At 37.4% G+C, this 14,843-nt stretch overlaps 1 pseudogene; it reads right to left on the bottom strand.

Moving 5' to 3' along the window:
* Nucleotides 1-591: 591 nt before the first annotated feature.
* Nucleotides 592-1,144, bottom strand: LOC150021414 (large ribosomal subunit protein eL19 pseudogene; annotated as a pseudogene).
* Nucleotides 1,145-14,843: the final 13,699 nt, after the last annotated feature.

The raw sequence follows: 14,843 nt of genomic DNA on the forward strand, positions 1-14,843 counted from the left end.
TTTGTACTAGATGATAATATAGTTATGCCAATTTGCATCTGAAAATTAAAGGTAGTTTTTTATTAGATGGAAACTGATTAGTGCAGACTCTGGTGACAGGTTAAAAAGGGCATTTTATTCTGCCATATCTTCTTTTCCTTTTATCTTTATATCTTTTTATTTATTTTTATCCTTACCTGAGGACATGCTTATTTATTTTAGAGAGAGGGGAAGAGAAACACCGATCATTTACCTCTCATACGTGTTCCAGCTGGGGACCAACCCTGACCAGGTATCGAACCTGCAACCTCTTGGTTTATGGAGGCCAGCAGAACTTAACAGGATAAATCAAACTGTCTGAAGCTAATATGATGAAATGCAATTAAGACGAATATACAATTCTATATTTCAGTTCAGTAAATCAACAACCCATAAAAAGAGGGAGACCTTATAGGCAATAGTTCTTATGAAAAGACTTAGATTTTAATTGGTTGAGTACTCAACATGACCAAAATGTTGACAGAAAAACAAATGCAATTCAACCTCCCTCCCCCAAAATCAGGCAAATAAAAGGCTTGCTTTATTGATTGATGGATCTATACAATTGCCTAGTCACTGTGTCAAAAGAGGTGAAGCTTCAGTTCTCTGTCTCAGGCTTGATGATCTCCTTTTCTGTGGCTGGAGCTGTTCCTTACAGTGCTTACATGCTGATTCCTTGATGTTAGACTTGGGGACCTCAGCCTGGTCATCCAGAAGCTTCTTGCCAGCCTTCAGCCTGTGGATATATTGCATGAGAATTCATTTGTTTTTAAACACATTCCCCTTCACCTTCAGGTAGAGGCTGTGATACATGGTATCTTAGATTTCGTGGTATTTTCTGAGCAGCCAGCACAGAATTCTCATCCAGGTTACCTTCTTAGGCATTCGAACATTGACAGTATTCTTCTTCATAGCATGCCCATGGGCCTGCCCTTACAGCAGGCCAAGATGTTTCCAGCATTCAGTCCAGAAATGGACCATCACAGGCTTCCAGACGATCAGCTCATCTTTGATCAGCTTTCAGATCCACCGATAGTAGTTGGCGTTGGCAGTTTCATTGGTCCAACCAGATCTTCCTTGTGCCACAGTGAAGGATGCTGAAGGTGAACCTCCTCTGAAGTCTCATGGCTACAATTCAGTGTTCATTAAGCAATCTTAGTAACCAGAGAGAAGATAACTAGTCCTATTATTAACTATGAAGTGACTCATGTTCGTAGGGTCTACTGAGCCAATGTATAGTCAGTCACCTAGTACCTCCCAGAAGTGGCTGATCAGGGCTACATGGTAATAAAGGTAATCAAGAACTTGAGGAGCTTTTTGTCTAACATTTTACCATATTTGTATTTAGTTATAGTGGCACATTTTTGAGATATTGATGAACTGTAGCATAACTGGAGGAAGAAGAGGTTTATTTATTTTAATATTTATGCTATAAAGCAGTAGGATTTAAAAATGCTTAAATGTTGATAATATTGATGGATTAAAAATCCTCACAATAACCCCCAATAGCAAGTGTTTTCATTCCTTCTGATGAAGGTGAAAAACAAAATCTAAGAGAGGTCAAGACACTCACCTACAGTCACACAGTTAGTTAGTGGTTGAGTCTGAATTTGAACGCATATCCCTTTGACTCTAAAAATCTAGGCTTTTTCTAATGTGCCATTCATCCCATTGCAGTTAAATAAATGCTTTCTTTTTCTGATTTATTATGTAGAAATATAAAACACCCTCAAACCCAGAGCCAGAAATAAACTGATGCAAATATGGTCAATTAATTTATGAAAAAGGAACAAAGAATATATAATGGGGAAAATACAGTCTTTTCAATAAACAGTGTTGAAAAAATCAGACAATCACATGTAAAGGAATGAAACTGGAACTATCTTATACCATATAAGAATTAACTCAAAATGTATTAAAGATCTGAAACTATAAGACATTTAGAAGAAAACATAGGCAGTAAGCTTTTTGACATAAGTGTTTGTGATAATTTTTTTGAATCTGACACCAAAAGTAAAAGCAACAAAAGTAAAACAATCAAAATAAGTGGGACTACATTAAACTAAAAAACTTCTGCACAACAAAGAAAATCATCAACAGAATAAAAAGACAATCTACTCAATGGGAGAAAATATTTGCAAACTATATACCTAATCAGGAGATAATATCCAAAAAAATGTAAAGAACTCATACAACTCAATAGAAAAAACAAACAAACAAAAAACAAACAATCAATTAAAACAGTGGGCAGAAGATCTGAATAGACATTTTTCCAAAGAAGACAGACACATGGTTAACTGGTACATGAAAATAGGCTCAACACCATTAATCATCAGGGAAATGCAAATGAAAACCATAATGAGATATCACCCCTCACATGTTAGAATGGCTGTTATCAAAAAGATAAGAAATAACAAGTGTTGGAAAGGATGTGGAGATAAGGAAACCTTTGCATATACTGTTGGTGGAAATGTAAATCAGTGTAGCCATTATGGGAAACTAGGAAGATTCCTCAAAAAATTAAAATAGAACTACCATATAATCCAGAAATTCCACTTTTGGATATTTATCTGAAGAAAATGAAAACACTAATTCTAAAGATATATGCATCCCCATGTTCACTGAAGCATTATTTATAATAACCAATATGTGGAAAGAACCTGTGTCTATCAATAGATGAATGGAGAAAGAAATTGTGTGTATATATACAAACACAGAGACAATGAAATATTATTCAGCCATAAAAACAAGATCTTGCCATTTGTAATAATACAGATAGATCTCAAGGGCATTATGTTAAGTAAATTAAGTCCAACAGAGAAAGACAAGTGCTGTATGATTGTTTTTACATGTGGAATCTAAAAATAAAAACAACAAGAACAAAACAAAAATCCAAGCTCATAGATACAAAGAACAGATTAGTGGTTGCCAGAGGCAGGAGGGTTGGATAGGAGATATAGGTAAAGGGAGTCAAAGATTAGAAAGAAGGAAAGAGAGAGAGAGAGAGAAAGGAAGGAAGGAAAGAAGGAAAATAGGAAGGAAGTGAGGGAGGAGGAGGAAAGAAAGAAAGAAAGAAAGAAAGAAAGAAAGAAAGAAAGAAAGAAAGAAAGAAAGAAAGAAAGAAAGAAAGAAAGAAAGAAAGAAAGAAAGAAAGAAAGAACGGAAGGAAGGAAGGAAGGAAGGAAGGAAGGAAGGAAGGAAGGAAGGAAGGAAGGAAGAAAGAAAGAAAGAAAGAAAGAAAGAAAGAAAGAAAGAAAGAAAGAAAGAGAAAGGAAGGAAGGAAGGAAGAAAGAAAGGAAGAGAGAGAAAGAAAGAAAGAGAAAGAAAAGAAAAGAAAAGAAAAGAAAAAAGAAACAAAAAGTTAGTTTGTCTGGAAAGGCAAAGGACCTACAATAGTCAGAACAATTTTTAGAAGAAAAACAACCTGATTTGAAGGCCTACTCTAAAGTTAATCAAGACAGTTTGGCATAAAGATAAACAATACAGATCAATAGAGCTGCAAAGAGTTTAGAAATATATATACTTTCAACAAAAATACCTAAGGTAATTTTTTAAAACTCACTGCAACATTTTATTATCAATAAAAGCTTCTTATGAGTGTGCTTCAAGAAAACTTTTTCTTGTATGACGTTCTGAGGTTCAAAATGAAAGGTAGGAAACATGTAAAAGTATGAGACTACAAATCATGGTGTACACTGTCTAAAGAATATACCAAGTCCTTGGCAGCATTGGTTTCAAAGGTATTTAGATATAAAAATATAAATCCACACATTTTTATTAAATCAAATATCATTATCTGCTATACAAATAATTGAACTGATGACAAAAGAACCCATATTTCAGAGAATTATTTTCTTTAATAATTTGTTAACATATGATACTTCTGTTGCATATTTTGCATCATATTTATTGTACTTCCATCAGATCTGATTAGCACCAAAACATTGACAGTGGCATAAAAATTGACCACAAAACTTTGTACACACAGGACAACTGAGTCATATGCCCATAACAGGGTTGAGGAAGGTGAGATGATGAAGTCCACCCAGTGTGTGACCATAAAGAAACTCACCTGCAGCAAGAGGGTCTGGGTGGCCCTTTTCTCTGGGGAAGGTCTTGGGGACAGGGTGGTGGTGTGAAGGAGCTAGAACTGCCTCTGACGCCTGCACCTGAGAGCAGCAGCATTCCTGAAAAGGAAGTAACTCTAAACCGTGGCAGCATGAAAGCCAGGCTCCATGCGGTGTATCTTATAAAGGAAAGTGAGGATCGCTTGCTGATATTTAGAGGCGTGGTCTTGGTCACGTTAGAAGCCACAGTGCAGAAGGTAGGTTTACTACTGAAAGACAAATGGAGAAAAAGGAATGGAAGATGTAACTGATGGATTTTTGTTTAAACCTGGCCAGCCAGGAGATGGTGCAGTTGATGATGATGGCCTGGAGCGTGCCCAGGGGGCGGGTGTTGCGGAGGGAGGGGCCCCTCCTATGACACCTTGTTCATGTAGAAAAGCACCTAACGTTTGAAGGTATTCTGAAAACTCAGTGACTCACAGAGGTCTGGACACACCAAGAACAGTAAGGTGAGGAACACCACTCTGTGGACAAGGGCCAAGTCACAGGTGGTCAGCAGCATGGCCTGAGGCCTGAGATCCAGGAGAAGTAGGGATATGTTAGCTCAGAGTCCAATGCCACCTTAGAACAGAAGGCATTTATTAATGGTGACATAATTGGAAAGTGACCATCTTAATGGAAAAAGGAAACACTTTGCATTTCAGAAAAAATTAGATCCCCCACCATCAATGTTATTTATTCTGTAATAAAAGTAACATTGCCATCATCATTTTAAATTTACCTATTTATTCTTGATTAACTTTCTCTCTTAAAATCTTAATAATACAGACTTGGCATGAGTTTACACACCAAATAACTCATATATATCAAATGCTAAGGCATCCATGATTATGCCTATATTGGGTATACATGATTTATACTTAAAAAAAAAGAAGATTTCATTTAATTTTTTTAGAGAGAGGGGAAGGGAGGGAGAAAGAGAGGGAGAGAAACATAGATTGCCCTCCAACCCAGGCACATGCCCTGTTTAGCTATTGAACCAGCAACCTTTCAGTTCATAGGCTGACACTCAATCCACTGAGCCATGCCAGTCACGGATGACCTATACTTTTTTAATACCTGGGGCTTACTCTTTAGGAAGCACTTCTTTGCTTTCTGCGTTCCTTCACTTGGTATTCACAACCCAGTATAGTGTTGTGCATATAAACATAAATCATAAGTATTTGTACAAATGAACTAACTAAATTTTATGCTAACAGAGAAAACATCAACAAAGAGAATTAAGGAAAAAAAGATAATGTTCTGTTGAATCTGTCCAATATCACATAATTTTGACATTTTTCTTTTTTGTCCATGCTCCACATTTAAGTGCCCTTACTTGTGGTTCATCCTGATAATTCAGAATAATCTCCCCACCATGAAGTTAGCAGGTAATTAACTTTGATTCCATTTTCACCTTAATTCCCTTTTACCATATTACTTAATATGTCAGTGGTCTGGGGTTTGAGATGTGGACAGATTTTTACTAACTGTAGCTCTTAAAAATGACGCTGGCTCTCTTCCTACTTTAGTTTTCATACTAGAGATCTCTATGTAAAGTCTCTTTGTTTCAGAAGGGGACTGTTAAGTACTCAATTTTCAAGAAGACAAACAAACCTCCCCTCCATACACACATTTAGCTATGCCTATGGACTCTTCTATATTGGAAAAAAATGAAAATATAGTAAAGAAAACATAAAATTTTATGACTAGCAAATAATCCTGTGTACAATGTAAGATATTTAAAATTTGTTTTTTAGTTCTCTAGATATGCCTATTTTTTCCTAAATTGTTTCCTATGGGCTGAAACTTTATTACATACAGTTCTAGGAAGAGTATGTAAAATTATAGCTTTTAAAATGAATACAGTTTTTATGACTAAATAAAAGATCACTATATAAACTTAATGTAGCCTACAGAAATTATTAGACATCTACTTTCAATAGGCTCAAGAAAATAGCAATAAGCAGGTATTATGATTTGATATGATAATGCATATACACATAACTAGACTCCATTGGAAATAAAATGCAGAAGGAGTAGGAATACATGAGTATTTTAGACTATAATCACAAGTGCCAAAAAACTTGTATCTAAAGTCACTATAATAGGTCTTGGCTGGGTATCTCAGTTGGCTAGAGCATTATCTCTATATACCAAGGTTTCAGTTTCAATCCCTAGTTGGGGCACATACAGTAGTCAACCAGTGGAGCAACCAACTGATGTTTCTCTCTCTCTCTCTCCAATCAATAAATAAAATTAAAAAAATAAAGTGACCATAATTGCCACTTCTATTACTTCAATCGATAAATATTGTTCTGTGATCCTTAATTTAAATGCATATTTCAATGAAAAATAGAAATATTTTTAATATTCCCCTCATCCACCAAAAACAACCTGGCCATTTTTCAACTAAAGGACAAGTGTGGTTTCTTAAAAGAGACTTTAGGGTCTTTATTATATGTAATTATACTGTAATCATTTTTCTTAAAATGAGAGCAGACCATTGCATGAACTTTTCTCTATTGGTTTTCAACACACTCATCATCGTCAATCATCATTATTGTCATCATCCTCATCCTCATCTCACCACCACCACCATTACCACAATGACCCCCACCACCAACAAAAAGACTTCTAAACAATGATGTCTAGCTTGGACAATACATTGCTTGGTTGTCATCTTTGCACTGCTAGAGCCTCTGGCCTGCTGGGGACACGAGGCTGGGTATTGAATATGAAAGCCCTGTTGTCTGTTTCTTAGAGAACTGTGTGTTTGGTTTTGATTTCAGCTTAATTTGCCTCAGTGGCTGGAAATACTACTGCTGAATTTATAGCCAACATCTACATGTCTTTCAGCTGGGAGAGGGTCATGTGGGGGTTAGGTATGGGTGTTGGGAGAAAAGTTATGAGACTGGTTTCTGTAATCTTATAAAGTTCATTGGCAAGGGCTAAAATGTTGACTGTCAATGACAGAAATATGATGTTATACAAACCTAGTGGGGAAGAGAAGTATTTTAAAACGTTCTTCAGGCCTTTGTTCCCCCCATCCCCCTTCACTCTAAGAAATATATATTAATGAATAAAATTTTAAAATTAATTTTTATTTTACTATACTTTTATTATCTTTATTCCTATAGGCTAGACCTGAATTTGAGATATGAAATTAATGAGTGATATTATAAGCAATAATAGTAAGAAGAAGTCTTGGTTAAGAAAGCAGGCTTCACTAGAGACAGTGTGGGTTTGAATCCTGTCTTTGCCATTTTATTCAATTAAGATGTGTTTTTTTAGGCACTGGAAACATCATAGTAAACAAAACAGACAAAAATCCTTACCTTCATGAACAATACTTAGTAGCATTAGTACATTACTCTATAACTCGGCTTCCTCTTCAATAGGGATACTGTGATCATTTAAGGATGAATAATGTAATCATGAGAGTAACACTTTAAAAAAGCAAACAAATATAGCTAAAAATACAGTTGAAAAATTAGAATATTAAAATTTTTGATTAATTCAGAAAAAGGAAACAAACTTTCCAGTTCTAGCATCTCCAATTGGTAAGGGATTAATTTCAGCTGGTCTGGATTGACTATATGCTTATCTGCAGAGATACTTATGCTTGGCCAATGCTATAAAATTTATTATATAAAGATAAAACATGTTCTTTTAGGGAAAGCAAATTTTAAAATTTTATAAGTAAAGGCAAACTATGGTATTGAATATGGTATCTGATTTATTCTCCACTTTTATTCTTATCTCTATGACTTAACTTCCACATTAATGAAAGTTGATCATAGCAGTTTCACAGTGAAAAGAAAGGAAGGGGGAAGGAAAGAAATAAAATGTAACAGAGTCCAGAAATTGGAGTGGAGTCTAAAAAAATAAATGAAGAGATACCTAAAGAGAAATTTAACCACTGTTAAATTTTTATGAATTTGACATGATCTATCAGAAATCCATGCCAGAAAAGAAACTAATAATTTTAAAATAATTGCTATGTACCAGGCACTGTGGTATCTTCTCTTATTCATATAAAAAGACTTGAGAAATCTTTCTTCTTATCTGTACTTTACGGATGAGGAGCAGAGGTTCAGGAAGGTAAATAAAGAATAGAAGTTGCTAAGCACAATAATGAATTGAGTTGGGTGGGTAGACATTTGCTGGACCAGGTAAGTTTTGAGTTTGATTTTGAGCACAGAAAGAAAAGAAAGTTTGGAACTGGATAATGTTTCTCTCATGAATCATCAGGAAATTGCCTGTCTAAACTATTGATCTGCACAACTGGTGTCCAGGGGTTGAAAAGCTCCTGTGTGTTTAACTTGTAAAATCCTTTAATGGATATTTGACAATACCAGGGATGATGATGACTAATGGCTGGAGAGCTGAAGGTCTCCACCTCAAGGCAGTATTGTAATTAAAAGCAATCTTTGATTCTAGGCAGATAACCAGCTTGCCACATTGAACAGCTTCCAGGCCACAGACTTTCAAGCTCCAAAATTTTCATCTATTTCTATTGAAATCTATCTCTGGATCTAAGCGAAACCCTCTCCTCACTCCCCACACTCCCATTTGTCTTGTTCTTCTCCACTCATTGATCTAACTCCAAAGAAACCATTAAGAAAATCCTTTCCCAGCTCTAGTCACTACCATCAGTTTGAACTGTAACCTTTAATTTTATTTCTATGCAGCCTTCTATTGCTTTTACACCACTCAAATAATTATTAACTCTGGGACTCACTTTTGTCCCCTATAAAATGGAAGGATTGGTTTAATTGTACCTTTCATACCTTGTTGCTCTAGGTTCTATGCATTCAAAGAATTAATTCACATCATAGGGTGTTGGAGTCACAACAAACAGGAGAGGCACTGCTCAGCCAGAAACAGAAACATCCTTGCATGGAGGCAGTTCTGCTTACTGCTCACGTATCGACTAGACTTCTTCATGGGATTTTGTTTGAAGGGATTTAATAATAATGTAAATTGGGAAATCGTTGGATTAGGTTCTTTCCATCTCAGTTTAAGATAGTGATACCTATGATTCTGCAATCTTACCAACTTTAACAGAGGAAAGAACTCTTCTATCTATTTACATTTTGCATGCATTCAGGGACATAGAAACAGATAGGATTCTAAGAGAGTTAGAGACTAGACAGAAGGTGATATATAATACCTGGCTGCATGCACACACAAGAGCTGATTCTGGCAGGGGGACCTCCAGGGATTAAATTCCTTTCTCGTGAAATCATTCATAGTCACTTCCCAAGTACTAGGGTATAAAAACAAACAAACAAACAAACAAAAACAACTTATGTAACTATTTTGCCTGGCATTGCTGACCCTGCTAATAGGATGTATTAGAACAGTGTTGGTGAATTCCAGGTAGAGCTCAGGAGCAAAGCTCTCCCCTCCTCCTCCGCCCTCCCCACCTCCCGTGGCAGCCCCTCCCATTCTGGCTGAGGATGGGAGGGAGCAGAACTGATGAAGTTTATTTCAATGTGCCTTAGGTCAGACACTCAAAGTTACCATAGTTACTGAAAACCAGCCCCAACATCTACAGGATCACGAGACCAGATGTAGAATGTGCTCTTTCTAGCTTCTGGGACTGTGGAGAGCATAGCTCCCAAGAGTCCTCCCTGCTACCGCCTGCTGGGTACCGTCTCCTATGATGTATATGAATCAGCGCAGAGTAGGGGCAGAGTGTTTTATTACAACTTGACTATTTTGAGCTTCTAAGAAGAAAGAATTTAAAAGGTTCAAATTGTTATTACTAGAGTCACTCATGTGAATCATTGCAATGCTTTCTGGAGACCTGAAGATGGGAAAGGAGTGACATTGTATCTACCTGAGCTCCCTTATCCATCTGCTTCCAGGCTCATCCCTCATATCACATCCCCTGCTTACAGAGCAATCCAGCTCGCATGGAAATCTGATCATGCCACCTTCTGACTCAATGTCTTTGATGGTGTTCCACCGACTTCTGAATCAAGTACAAACTCTATGGCAGAACCTCCAAAAGCCTCATCCCGCTCTGTTCACTCTGCACATTTAGTTTCTGCCATTTTGGCTGAGGTTCAGAACCCAGAGCCTTAGCCTGGCTGGGTAGAGTAATGTGAGAGCACCTTATTTTTTTCTTTTAAAAATAGTCTGTGTTTCTCAAGTCTCCCTGCAACAAAATCAATGAATGTCTTCATTAAAAATAATGCTTGTAATAATAGAGTGAACACTTATTGCCAGGCACTAGTGTGTGTTCTAGGTTAACTGATTTAATATTTCAATAACCCTAAGAGATGGGCATTATTTCTAACTTCATCTGTTGGATGAGGAAACTGAGGCACAGAGAGATTCAATAATTGTCTGAATTCACAAGTCACAAAGCCAGGTTTCAAATTCCGGCAGTCAGGTTCCAGGTGCCATCCTTTTACCACGCCCTCATATAGCCTCTCATCAAAAATGCAGACTCACGGGCCACTCCACAGCCTAAGGGTGCACATTTTAAACAAGATCCCAGGGTGAGTCTTCCACACAAGGGTTTGAAAACTATTATAAATTGTGTTCAAATAGAAAATAGTAGATGAGTGCCCTCTAGTGTGTATACATGAGTGTCACACATTTATTTGTTGGTGTCGATGAATCAGATCTTTTATTTATTTTTTAAGGTTATTTTTATTGTATTTTTTCCATCACCATTTATCTCCTTTATACCCTCTTCCACCTCCACCCACTCCCTCCCCGCCCACCCCTGTGAATCAGATCTTTTGCCTGTTCCTTACAAATGAGCCAGATTTCATGCTGTACAATTTTTAAGAGCTATATCAAGATAAATCATTTTCATGTCAATGACTTAACTGATTAATACTAACTTAAATTTATTTTTGTCACAAAAGCATTATATAAATATTTCTAGATAACTGTTGTTCTTCATACCTTAGCAGTTTCTGGAAATTCAGTTTAAATATTGGAAGACTCCATCCCAACAAGTCTGATTATTAAGAATGGAAGCTCATATCCTTAGTGTACAGTAACTGCTAAATGGGAAACACCAAATCCAATCTGTGCAGGTGGCATATTTTACTTATCTTATCTGTGATGGCTGTCTTACATTGTTAATTATCTTCAGTAGGTGCTGCTCAATTTATTACCGCAGAAGGGAATTAAACTTTGGACCTTCTGTTCTCTTGTTCTTTAAACAAAAGTTGGAAGGGTGGAGAATCTATTAACTATGGATTAAGTATGATGTGTATAAATTCTCTTTATTACTCTGTTAGGCTATTGTTTATTCCCAAACAGCAAACCATTCATGTATTTTTTAGGTTGCAGCTAAGTGTCTGTAGCAAAAAGACCCCAAAATGTAGTTGATAAAACAAGATTGAAGAGTATTTTCTCTGATATAAATGTCCAGAGCTAATAGTCCTTAGAATAGAGCTCTTACATCTACATTGAACACACAGATTCCATTTCTGGGTTCAAAGAGGCTGCTCCACTTCCTGCTCTCACATCTGTATCCCACCTAGTGGAGAAAAGGCCAGGGAAGGGAATGTCCAGTCCTTCTAATGACAACCCCCAAAGTGGCATACAACAGTTTTATTCACATTCCACGGGCCAGAATTTGGTCATAAGCTTCAAGAGAGGGTGGGTATGTCTTTAGCGAGACACCTATATGTCCCACTAAAAACCGGAGTACTGTACTATCATTAAAAGAAGAAAGGGAAAATAAATTTTTAGTGGACAACTAGCTATTTCTTCCATAATCCACTTTACATATTTGAACATTTTAAATGTGATTCTCTAAACAGCCTGTCGTCGTCGTCGTCGTCGTCGTCGGCAGCCGTCCGTCTCGAGAGACGATGGTGTAGCTTCTTAAGAGTCTATCTGCACCGCCGAGAATGGCTGTGCAGTCCGACTCGGGAGTGACATGGTAGTATCTGTCTCCTCCCGTGTTGAATCGACATCTTGCGATGACGCTGAAGCTACAGAGCCTGGGCAGGGTAATATGGAGGGTCTGCTGTTGCCCATGCAGCAGACCCCCCCTCTCTTCGCAGCTGAAGGATCACAAGGGAAAGACGGAGTCAATACAGCTTGGGTTCAGGTGCGCCGCAGGAGTTGCCGGTGTTGACTACAACGTCAAACCGCCTTAGGGACTCCGGCTCCGGATTTTCTGTCGGGGTTTACTCCCTTAGCCTTTCCCCTGAAGAGGTATGCCGCAAGGCAGCGGAGGTTTTTTGGAGTCAGAGTTTTCCTTCTCTGATGTACCCTGACTGGAAGATCGAACCAGCGACACTTAGCTCGCAGGCTGACGCTCAATCCACTGAGCTAAACCAGCCAGGGCTAAACAGCCTGTACCTCACAGAAAATAGACAAGAAAATAACTATCAGGTATTTCAAGAATGCCAGTTAATGAAATGATAGAATTTTTTCAGAGATGCTACTGATTCAGCTGAGTGTTGTTTTCTTTCCTTTAGGATCCTTCATGGTAGAGACCTCTAAATTATGGATCTAGAAAGTTAGTTCAAAATTAAGTACAGGCAGTCCTTGCATTGCGTGGTTTCAATATTTACAAAGTTGAGTGTTATCATGGTTTAGTTAAATATTATCAATTCCCCAACAACACAGTTTAAATTTCTGTTACCACAGTGTATAACTGTAATTGCATAAAGTACAAACTTTATGCTAGCTCTTCAGTCCACAAAGTACTACCTAAATAAAAGGTGCATTTAATGGTCACCGATCAATCATGTTACTCTTTTCAAAGTTCATCAGTGATTGGCTGCTGCACATCTGTTAGTTTATGCACAGAGAGTGCTCTGTAGCTATGTAGCTTTCTTACTTGCCAGTGATTAAACCCATGTGATATTTTTAGAAAAATTAAAACTGAAAGTAGTTGGCGAACAAAGATAAAAGTGCTGCAAAGAAAAAAAGTGCTAACACTGGAAGTGAAATTTTAATCAAATATAAATGGAATTATAGAAGAAATAGCTGACCACAGAAATATCATCACTGTCATCTTTTGAGACACTTAGATCTTTAGTCAGAGCAACTGTATTTGTCAGGGTTCTCCAGAGGGATAGAACCAATAGGGTGTGTGTGTGGAGAGAGAGAGAGTTAGTGGTAAGGAGAGGGAGAGGAGGGAGAAGGAGAGGGAGAAGAAGAGGGAGAGGAAGGAGAGAGACAGACTAAGTTGTTTTAAGGGATTGGCTCACATGTTAATGGATGTTGGCAAATTCAAAATCTGCAAAGTAGTCAAGCAAGCTGAAGACCCAGGGAACAGCTGATGTTACAGTTCAAGGTTTGACCAAAAATCTGGGTACCATGGCCCAACCAAGTTGATAGATAAAATTAAGCATCACAGGAACTTATTGAATGTGAGCTTATTGACATAAATGAAGAAAGTGGTTATGACAAGTCAGATAAAGATGTCCCAAAAGAAGTGATAATGGTAAAAACAACAAAACTCACATTAAAGGACCTCTTGGGATGTTTCACAACATTGAAAGCACAGAGGATAAAATATTGGAAGCTAAGTCAAACTTAGAAGAGAGCATGACAGTTCACCAAGGCATAGAAAAGATGTTCACTCCACATCATAAGTTATATAAGAGGAAGGCAAGCTCTCCTCAAACTATTTTTGACAAGGAAAAAGAAATAAAATACTTTAATTCTGAATGTTTCCAATTCTTTAAATTTCAGTATACTGAATTAGTATTAGTTTTGATTTTTTTTTATTTTTGAAAGAAATTTTAAAGATCACAGAACAATCATAATTATTTCACACTGATTATTAAGATTAATTTGTCTGCCCTGGCCAGTGTGACTCAGTGGTTGGAGTGTCATCCTGTAGCCAAAAGACCACAGGTTCAATTCTCAATCAGGTCACATTCCTAGGTTGTGGGTTCATCCCTCGTCCGTGCGTGAGCATTTGTCACCCCTGGTCCGGACATTCACGATCCTGCTCCCTGTGCGGATCTCTGGTCTGGGTGTGACGCTTCTCTCGCATCGACGTTTCTTTCTTTCCTTTCCTCTCTCCCTTCCTCTCTTTCTCTAAAAAAGTAAAAATGTCCTTGGTTGAGAATAAAAATAAAACAAAAGATTGAATTATCTGACTTCAGTTTGCAGTCATTTTTATGGTCCCTAAGTATCATGCAAAGGGGACAACCTGTATAATAATATTTCATTTAAAGAGATGATCTAGTGGCTCAAATGAAAATTATTTCTAGGAAAATGGGAGAAGGGTGGTAACTTCTTTGTGTACCCTAAATTCCTAGTAAGGTGTTGGTGTTTAGAAAATATTGGTTTCATTTTTTTAGTGGACAGAGACTCTGGTTCAGCTGAAGAACAGTGGAGTAATGTTAAGAGAACATTAGAAACGAGATCTATACCTGGTCTGTGCCTAAACCCCTGTGGGGGACAGACAGACATGGGAAAATGTGGGAAGCAGAAAAGCTTGGTTTAAAAGACTGACTGCTGTGCGGAGCCGCCCCCAGCTGGGCCCTTAGCCGCCCTCTGGGGGATTTTAAAGATAGAATAGAAATACAAAGTGGTTTTTAAGGAAAAGGGAACCTGCTCTGTTTTTCTCTGTAAAGCCTCAAGTCCTTGTCAGTAAAATGTGAAGAACAGAACGATAAAGTAAGAGGAAGTGCTTTTACCTTGTTTAAAATACCTAGATGTTTCAGCCTTGTATTGATCTGCATTCCCCTTTGACTTCCTTCCATTTGGGGA

Source organism: Furipterus horrens, unplaced genomic scaffold, assembly GCF_987537825.1.
Source record: "Furipterus horrens unplaced genomic scaffold, mFurHor1.1.pri manual_scaffold_1, whole genome shotgun sequence".
NCBI lineage: Eukaryota > Metazoa > Chordata > Mammalia > Chiroptera > Furipteridae > Furipterus > Furipterus horrens.